Source organism: Pteropus vampyrus, unplaced genomic scaffold, assembly GCF_000151845.1.
Source record: "Pteropus vampyrus isolate Shadow unplaced genomic scaffold, Pvam_2.0 Scaffold47, whole genome shotgun sequence".
Taxonomy (NCBI): domain Eukaryota; kingdom Metazoa; phylum Chordata; class Mammalia; order Chiroptera; family Pteropodidae; genus Pteropus; species Pteropus vampyrus.
The window spans coordinates 6,469,097-6,479,728 of NW_011888828.1; positions in this window are offsets into that span (position 1 = coordinate 6,469,097).

The following is a 10,632-nucleotide window of genomic DNA, read 5'->3' on the forward strand; positions in this document are numbered from 1 at the left end:
AACATCTTGACATTATTGAGTCTTTCTATCAATGAACATAGAATATCTCTTCATTTACTTAATTCTTTGATTTTATTCATCAGAGTTTTATAGTTTTCCTCATATAGATCTTGTTCCTATTTTGTTAACATTATATCTAAGTATCTCGTCTTTGGGGGTTCTATTGTAAATATATTTTGTTTTTAATTTCATATTCCACTTGTTCATTGCTGGTATGCAGGAAAGTGATTAACTTTTGTATACTAACCTTGTATTCTATAACCTTGCTATAATCACTTAGTTCCAGAATTTTGTTGTTGCTGATTCTTTCTGATTTTCTACATAGATGATCATATCATCTGTGAACAAAAAGTTTTATTTCTTCATTCTCAATCTATATACCTTTTCTTTCTTGTCTTATTGTATTAGCTATGATTCCCAGTACATTGTTTAAAAGGAATGGTAAGAGGGAACATTCTTTGCCTTGTTTCTGATCCTAGTGAGAAAGCTTTTCTCACTATTAAGTCAAATGCTAGCTATAGATATTTTGTAGATATTTTTTATCAGGTTGAGGAAATTCCCTCTATTGCTAGTTTACTGAGACTTTTTTTTTTCTTTTTATCATGATTGGGTATTGGATTTTGCCAAACGCTTTTTCTGCTTTATTGATATGAGTGTGGTTTTTTCCCTTTAGCCACATGATGTGATGGATTACATTAACTGACTTTTGAATGTTGAACCAGCCTTGTCTACCTGGAGAAAATCTCACTTGGCCATAGTATATAATTCTTTTTATATATTGTTGGCATGCATACTTATTTAATTTACTATTTATCTTTCTAGCATTAAGAGTGAGAGGAGAAATTTTTTCTAGACATTTAAAATATCTATCTACAAATGTTGATTTGATGCTGAATATGAGGTCTGCATTTTCACATTCATTTTGATCCGTTTATTAAATTCTGCAGGGAATGAGTGGAGGATTTCTCTTTGAAGAAAATTATGGTGGCGATCAGAGTCTGCAGGCTTGTACTTACCTAAAATTTGATGCTATGGCCAAAAACTATATTATATTCATCTTGCTTTAAAAGAACAAACTGTATTTTTAGGAATGCAATTTTAGGATTTCACTGCCATATAATTAATGTCTTTTTATTAGTCATATAAATAGAACCAATATGCTGCAATTTCTAAATTAAAGGAGTTAGAGACTGGAGTCTGGAAATTAGGAAAAAGATTGGTCTTGATTTTGTACATTAACCACTGTCAGTTTATTGCATTTTATAGTTGGATGAATTCTTTTTCCCTCTGCTGTAAAGTGGAGATGCAGGATCAGTCACACATTAAGTAATGTGTTCAACATCTATTGATTGCCAACTATATACCAAGAACTATGATAAATATGCATAGATGAATAAGACAAGGCCTCTCTCTTAGAGGAGCTCATTGTTAAATGAAGTCAAGAGTAAGCAGATAAACAATAATATGAATGCTAATTGAAACATGACTATGGTTTCCTGGAAACAGGGGAGAAAGAAATCTGCCTTAGGGAGTTGGCATTTGACTTGGGTCTTGAGTACTTTTTGAATACTCTTAACAATTCTCTCCAGAAAAAATAAAGCAAGGCTTACTCTGTCTTCATATAGCTCCCAAATCATCTCCCCAAATGACCGAGATTTGCTTACAACTGGCTAGAGCTTCAGTAATAATATAATTTTTGTTTGTTTGTTTTTCAGTGTATACAGTTTTCTTATGGAAGTCTCAGCAGAATGTCTGTAGCACAAATGTGATTCTCCCCATTCTATATGTGAGAAAGCTGGGCACCAAGGGGTAAGTAACTTGTACCAGGGCCTGTTCAGTGATGCAGCCTGGATTTGAATCTTCGCTTCCTTCTGATTCCCCAAACTGAAATCTTTCCTCTTCTTTAATTCTGATTACCTAAAATAGTAAATGCGACAGCAGCATTTCATTAAGCTTCCTGTTTAAAACGAAACATTTTTCATTGGTACTTCTATTGAAGAGATGAATGTTTATTGTGCCCAGGTATCCATTAGCTAAAAGGAACTTAGGAAGTACTCCGCCAGGCAAGTCTCATATTCCATCCAACCCAATATTGTGTTGACAACAGAGGCCTCAAGGGGTTTGCGAGGAAAGGACATAGTTTTCCTCCCTGACATTAACCTTAAAGGTTAGGTGTACTCTCAGTAGCCATTTATAGCTCTGACATTCATAAATTTGGTCAAAACCTTCATGAATCCATTTATATTCCCTGCCTGTACCTCTTTTGTGGTAATGAACTCCATACGTTTATTATTTTCTGAGTAAAGTAATACTCTCTTTTATTTGTCCTTAACTCTCTCGATTTGAAGGAGTCCTCTCCTAGTGAGGAACTGAGAATTATGATAATAACTGTGCTTGTGTTTACTTTATACACGATCTGCAAAATTCTCTAGGTTTATTTTATTTTTTCATAAACAAGAGTAAATAAAATTGTACATTATATTTCTATTACAGAGGTTAAAGATTATTTAATTTAAAGATTAAGATTCTGTCTTCTGGCATATTTTATGGACACTTTGTGATGGTATTTATAGTACATATTGCATGTAATACCAGATTTGCTTTGATCTGGTCCTAGGGAAGCTTGAGGTAACTTTTGTTCTAATCTATAATCACTTTTAGAGAGTAAGCATACAGTGTATTATATTAATTATGTTTGAATATATATATATTTATTATTTATTATAACTTACATATTATAAAAAGTCATAAAGTAGTAGAAGAATGCTGGCCTCACTGTCAAGAATATAATGTTCTAAAGCCATCTCTGGATTGTAGTTTCCAAGTTTATAAGATTAGGGGTTGAATTAATAATTTTTAAGATCCCTTCATACTTTAAAAATTCTGAATTTCTGGTTTCCTCATCCATTGACTTGGCGATTTAACTGAACATACTCAATTTTAGCTTCCCTAAGCTCCAACAGCCCTCCTCCAATTCCAGCATGATTCATTTGCTCTCACTATTATTGAAGGATTTTAGGTGGATCACATATACTGTTTACTTTTATCCATATTTCCTATTTCCCACCTCAGAGATCTCTCATAAATGAAAAAAATTATAATTTCCCCACCTGGCCCCCTTACAGAAATGATAACCTTTCTCATTGGTATTCTTAAGTGATAGATTTATTTTGAGTTCCCCAAGCTTGTCCAGTTTGGAGGTAAGTCTTGAAAGTTTCCTTTGGATGTCTTCTGTTCTAGGTGGTCACCCTTATAAATGATCAATATCATCCTTTTGGTATCATTATTAATAAGGCTAAATATTGCCTAAAGGCTCTCCGTTTGCATCTTTGAGTTTGCTAAAAATCTTAAGGCCATTGGTATCCATCCCAATTACATTTATTTGTTGACTTTGGTTAAAATTTTTTTAGCATAGGCTACTTATTGATTTTGCCATAAAGAGCAAATATTTGGTAAGAAGTACTTTCTTTGCCCTTTTTTTTTTTCAAATAGCAAATGAAGTTTTATAAAGTTCTCAGTCGTTTAAATATAGTATCACTCTGCTCAGCAAATGAATACTCATCATACATCCATTTGTAGCCAGGTCTTCAGCTCTTCTACCTAGAGGCCCTGGTGCTTCAAGTACATGATTCATGGTGGAAGCACATGAACTCACAGGTCCAACAATCTCATCTGTAAAATGGAGCCCATGACATGTCATGGGATTGTGCTGGGGACTACACAAGGAATGGATAGCGCACCCCTAACACACAGAAGGTAGTTAAGTTTATGAATATTAGTTTCCTCCCTATTGCTTTCTAGTTTTCTAATTAAGCTAGTTCTCCAACAATGCAAATAGGAATGAACCACAGTAGCAGAGGAATAAGAAAGCATCAGGTCACTGACTCCAGGTGGAATGTTAATCACAAATAGAGAAATGTCATGGTCTGTGAAAACATAAGCAAATTTAATATGTCTCATCATAAAGTGACCAGACTGATGGTCATCGTTTTCAGAAAAGTTGCTTTTTTTGGTCAGATTGGCACTAGTCATCATCAGTTGCTATGCTCTTCTTTCTTTGCCGTGTGACTCATATTAACTGCAACAGTCTGGGTCTTTCTCTTAGATAGTCTACTTTATTAGGCTGTAAAGCTTTATCTATCCAGGTTTGAAATCGGGGCCCAAGCTTCTTAAATTATTTTCCTTGACGGTTGAGTACTCCTCTCAGCCTCTTCGTGCTGTCAGGGAGTTGCTGTCACGAATGGGCTGATTTCTACCACCTGCCCTCGTATAGCCCTTTAAGGACTTCTTTTTTTTTTTTTTTTCTATTGACTACTCAGTACCTGTATCCTTTCTCTATATCACTGAATGTTGGAACAAGGGGGCAGGAAAGAGAAAGAAAAGATAGCACAAATCCTGGAAACATCCTTTGAAATTCCTAATTTTACTTGGGGTAATATTTTATAAAATTAACCTTTTTAGATATCTCTAAATTAAAACAAAACAACATTTTAAAAATCTTATTACAAAAGAGTGAATGCCTTCAATTGAGAAGAAATAGGCTGAGTATTCATAAAGATATGTTAACGCTATAGGATTCATGAAGTTGATTTTTTAAAAAGCGCAAATTCCCCTCTGAGGTGCCTAATAGAAGGCCCTTGGTGGACACGGGGGATTATGATGATGAATAAAACACAGATTTTGCCTTCATTCCATTTAGAGTCTGAGCAAGGAAGCCAGACATATACTTATATGTACAAATAAATATAAAGCAAGCAGAGTAGCAAGATAAATGTCTACATGTGATACAGATAAAATGCTGTGAGAACACAATGGCGAGGGAATCCCCTTTGGACAGGAGAATTTGGGAGGCAAGGGGAGTTTAAAACTGAGCCCTACAAAGGGGTAGGGCTAGACTGGTGAGCTGTGGGCAGAGCCTGATACCAGAAAAAACCAATTGAGCAAGAGACTGAGATGAAAAGTTGGAGAAAGGCAAAGAGCTTTGTTTAGAAAGATCTGAGGATCTTGAGAGGAGGATGTAGTGGAAAATTGGTGTGGTAAGCTGCCCAATTCTTCTCTGCACCTTCATCCTCGTCATTTCTCAGGAACGTCGTTGTCTTACCTAATAAGCATGGCATCAGTACTTGAGGTTCTCATTCTAATTTGGAGAAGACAGAGTTTCTTCTGAAGCCATTTTGTGATCTGTCAATTTTAATATAACTTGGTAGACAACAAGATGATTGCTTAAAACACTTCTGAAAATTCTTTCCTGGAGTAGTAAACAAAAAAAAGTGGGTTTCATGGCTATCAAGAGGGAGCTGGGAGGTTTAGAAGGGGCTGCTGGTGACAGTGTTTGTTTTGTTTTTTAAAGCAAATATCTCATGCTCGGCAAACAGACTACCTAGGTTTGAATCCTGGTTTCCACACAGCATGCCTCAATTTCCTCAGCTCTAAAATGGGAATAATAATAGAACCTATTTAGCACACTTAAAAAGTGACGGATCTGTTATTTCATAGATCGAGAAATCCAGGGAGAAGGCAGTTTTAAGTTTAACTCAGCAATTAATACTGTCACTGGGGACCTAGTTTCTATCTTTTTTCTCTGTCATGCTTAGCAAATTGGTTTGGTACTTAGGCTTCTCAACTAATGGTCCCAAGATGAATGACTGCGACAGTTACTGGTGTGCCATGGCTCTTTCCTCCTGGTGCTTGTTTTGACTAGTGAGGGAAATCTTCCCCGGAAATCCCCAGCTTACCTCTCATTTCTCCTGATTTACAGTTTTTCAAGGTAGAATATGCCTACTTGAATCAATGGTGGGCAAAAGCCATTACTGACTGAGACCAATCATGATTGTTTTCTGGGGCTGGGGAAGGAATCGGCTTCTGAGCTCTTGGCAATGGAGTGGTAAACACAGTAAAACACATCGAGGCTGAACTGGCAAGAAGGAGGGGCAAGCAGTGGCTTTGATGCTGCCAACAGAATAGCTGCCTCTCTTCCTTTGTATTATTCTGAGGATTAAGTGAAAAGGTCCATAAAAATACTTAGCAAAGTGCCTGACACATGATAAGCCCGTCATACAATTTAGTGATTTTTTAAATTTTTATTCATATTAGTATTTAATGTATTTTTTAATGAACTTTTTTTTTCTAAATGACGTGAGGAGAATCGCCTTTCCCTTTATAGCTGGTTTTGACTTAACAGGATAGTAACTCTGATATTCTCTCAAAGATGCAAATACAAATTCATCTGTTTCCCAACATATCTAGAATGGCAATGCACATATTCTTCAAGTATGTACTCTATTGGTTCAGAAAGTCTGAGCCATGTGGATGATAGTCATCTGCTACTTATTAGCTGGGTAACCATGGGCAAGTGAGTCATTCTGTATCTTCATTGCCTCCTCTTTAAATAAGTATGATCTTGGTTTCTACTACATGAGCTTCTTATGAACATTGAGTTAATTTATTTAAAGTAGCACTTAAAGAGTGCTTAGTACATTATAAGCACTCAATAAATGTTAGCCATAAGAAAGCCAGGCATCCAAGGACTCTGACCTAGATTTTTAACCTGTCTTCTGGAAGCAACTTGAGCTATAACGTCATTGTTGGCTTAGATTAATGCTTAATGCCAGGTAGATTTTGTACTGGTACCTAATGAGAGCACTGTATCCTAATGAGAGCACATAGAAAAGAGAATGGTTACGACAAATGAATTTATTTTCATAGCAACAGTATAAACACAGCTATTTTCATTATAAATACTGGCAGCAAACAACAAAACAGTTGTCTACTATATTTAGAGAAATAGATTTCTTTTTCTCATACAGCAGAATGTAGAGCTGCCCACTGATTTCTGAGATGCTTCACAGTCTCAAGATGGTGGCGGCAGCTCCAGGAACATCTCCATATTCACAGCAGGAAGAAGGGGAAGGAACAACACAAGACACATTCATTTTTTATATCAGGAGAGCAACCAGTTTCCCAGAATCTCCCACCAAAATTCTTTGTGTGTCCTATTAGGACTAACAGGCAGCATACCCAAGCAAGCTTCAGAAAGAGTTGGGAAAGTGATTATTTTGCTTTTGCCAGCTCCTAAGTCAGAGGTAGAACCAGGGAGATACTAATTTTAAACATAAGCGCTCCAAATTAGTGCTTCCCATTTTCACAAATCCCAAGGCAGAGAAAGCAACATCTCAAACACAGTCGGATGAAAATAGCACTGCTCTGCCGCAGTGGCCCATCAGGTACTAGCAAATAATTTCTCTTCTTTTCTAATTTGTACAGTTGTTTTAAAGAGAAAAAAAATTCCATTTAGTTTTACCACACTGAATTCTCCAAGTGTCTCTTTGACTTTCCATAATTTACTACAGAAACAGAAGGATGCAAAGCCCGCTATTTGGCAGGTGTGAGAAAAGCCCTCAGATAAGTTTTATTTTAAGTATGAAATATCCTCTTTATTTGAGTCCTCCCTATGGTCTGGGAAGTTGGAACCCTTCCCACATGCACCAGGCTGGACTCACTTGGCTTTCCTAGAAGTGGTCCATTTCCCATCTCGCAATATTTATAACCCTCTCTTAGGGAAGAAAATGGACTGTACAAGGAAGTCTTATTAAGATAGAAAGGAGATTTAGGCTGCCTCAGTAGTAAAAGATAAAGACATAATTTAAATTCATTTGGTCGAAAAGATAAATGCAGATAAAAGCCCAATAAACAAGAGCCAAATGCTCTGGCACAGGAAACAGACAGACAGTAGACTTGGCGGTCAGCCACTGGGGCCACTCGCCTTTGCTTAGGGTTTGCTTCTGAGCAGCTGCAAGCACCTGCTGAAAGGCTCTGCCCCAATGCTGTGTGTGCCCGAGAACTGCTGAATGAAACCACTGGGGGAGTAGAGACAGGCACAGAGGACTCCACCAGGGCGAGGAAGCTGACGGTCTAGAAGCGAGCCCTCGAGGCTTCAAGAGCTACACAGCCAAAAAGAGCCTAGGGCCACAGTGCTCAGAGAACTTTTTCAAATATGCCCTTTGGTTTTAGAAAGAAAATGCAGAATTCCTTTGTCCTTCTTAGTAGTGAAACATCAATTTTAACTAGAAAATATCTTTATTTAGAAATAACTGGAAGAATACTATTGACACTACTTGGGCGGTCTGTGGCATTTTGCTGGAGCAGTGTAATATATTCTGTGGCTCAGATCAATTCATTAAACATTGGCTGAGTGTATGTTATAAGCCAAGTATTCCCTACCAGTTTCTGAGTTTAATAAGATGAAAAAGACAAGGTAAAACCTTGGAGGGGCTTACCACTATAACTGGGGGTGATTTTGTCCTGCAGGGGACATTTGGCACTGTCTGGAGATATTTTTGGTTGTCACAATTTGAAGAGATACTACTACAATCTAGTGTATAGAGGCCAGGGATGCTACTAAGCTCCTATGACATGTAGGACAACCATCCACAACAAAGAATTAGCTGACCCAAAATATCAGTAGTGCTGAGGTTGAGAAACTGCACCATTTTGAAGGTACATGGGAAAAAACAAACAAAAAATGTACAGTTGTAGAAGTGTGTATAAAGTAAAGAAGTATCTTAAAGACAGGACTCAAATTCTTCCTACAGGAAGTATACAAAAGTGATGTCAGGTCTTCAGTGAGTTTTGAAGGCTGCTGAGGAGTTCACCAGAAGACAGGGGTGAGCAGAACCTCCTTAAAGGTTTGGTTACATAAAGAAGAGAAGATAGATAGGTAGAAGCATATCTCAAAGCAGAAAGACTTCAGATTGCATGATGTGAGAGGTAGGAAGTGCTGGGAAATGATTCGGGGGGAGGGGGGTCGGGGTAGACAAAATCAAATTATTACCAGCCCAGGAAGCCAGTAACGAAGCTTGAACTCAGTTCCGTAACTGATGGGGAACAATTGAAGAACTGCAAGCTAATGAATGATATAACCGAAATTTTAGGTAATAAGTAACTATTACATTCCGAAGTAAATTGAAAAGGAAAAGTGGCCCAGTTAACCTAGCCATTAGCATCCTACCAATTCTCTCTCTTGCTCACTTGCTCTCGCACACACGCATGCGTGCACACGTGTGCACGCATGCACACACACACGCACACACAGTCTCTGATGATATAGCCCAAGGATCATCTGTGCTCTTGTACTCTTCCTTATGAACAGAAGATTGATGATCAATGAAGAGGTCTGGTCTGGGTGGGAAAGCCCAGCCTGGAAGGGTCTCATCACTGGGGAGAATGTGGAGGTACTGAGAGCTTAAAGATTCCCATGCAGCCATAAGAAGAGAGACAAGTTTAGCAGGAAAGAGACTATGAGAAAAATGAAGGATAGGAGATTGTGGCTAGAGAGTGGAATATTGGAATTTAAGGATCCTGACATAGAGCAGATGCAGGTGAAACAAGGTGCCTAAGGCATCTAAGTTATCAATGAGCAAAGTAGAGGACAGTTTGAAGAGAGCAGTGAGTCATTGGGCTGAGGAGTTTGGTGGCTTATTTACATGACTATCAAAGATGCCTGAGATGATGGCAGGATGTGAGGTAAAGATGAAGAACTTGAAGCATGTGTCAAATATATCCATGAATATGATGGAATGGTTGGAAGATATCAGTGAGGGTGTGTGTGTGTGTAGAAGATGTTCCTTGGCTTCACCTGCAGAAAAATATATAAAATATATTTTATAACATATTGGGGAAGTAACACTCTGGAAGTGGCAATAGGGAGCTAAGAATGCCAGCCTAGTACTTGCTGAAAAGTACTCATGCGGGCCACATGTAAGCACCATCCTCAGGAGAGTGGCAGAAGTATAGAGATTATCTGTTGAAGAAAACAATGATTTTAGAAATTTTATTTAACTTGAAATGGGGGTTCCAGAGGCTGCAGCTAAAAGGTTTTTTTTATGATAATAGAAGCAACAGATGGTGGGAATCGGTTCGCTAGGGCTGTGTAACCAACCACAACAAACTGTGTGTCTTAAACAACAGAAATTCGTTGTCTCACTGTCCTGGAGGTTAGAAGGCCAAGGCCCAGACTGTGACAGGATTGATTTCTTCTAAGGGCTCTGAGGGAGAATCTGTTCCAGGTCTCTCTTCTAGCTGATGGTCGTTTGCTGGCAGCCTCTGGCATTACTTGACTTGTAGATACCTCACCCTAATATCTGCTTTCACCTTCACATCGTTTTTTCCCTGTGTCTCTGTCTCTTCATGTTTTTTGTTTGTTTGTTTGTTTGTTTTTTAAATAAGGAAATCAGTCATATTGAATTAAGAACTCACCCTACTCCAGCATGACCTTATCTTAACTAAATACACAAGCTAGGACCCTATTTCCATGTAAGGCCACATTCTGAGTTGCTGGATGTTAGGACTTCATACATGTTTTTTTGGGAGGGAGAGGTCACAATTCAACCCAAAAGATAGAGTGAAAGAAACACTGGATGAACACTGGGAAAGATTAAGGGAGAGAGAAGAGGGCTAGAGAGGCTTTCAGGTCAGCTACTAATCAAGAATAAAGATAGTGTGAGAGTCAGTAGAATAAGTCAGTCATAAGTTTCCAAATATGTCTCTGGTACAAGGTTAGGTACAGTTGGGACGGACTGGTGCCTGTCTCAGGGCCTGCAGGCTGAGCACTGCCTGGTTCTAGGGAGCACTATT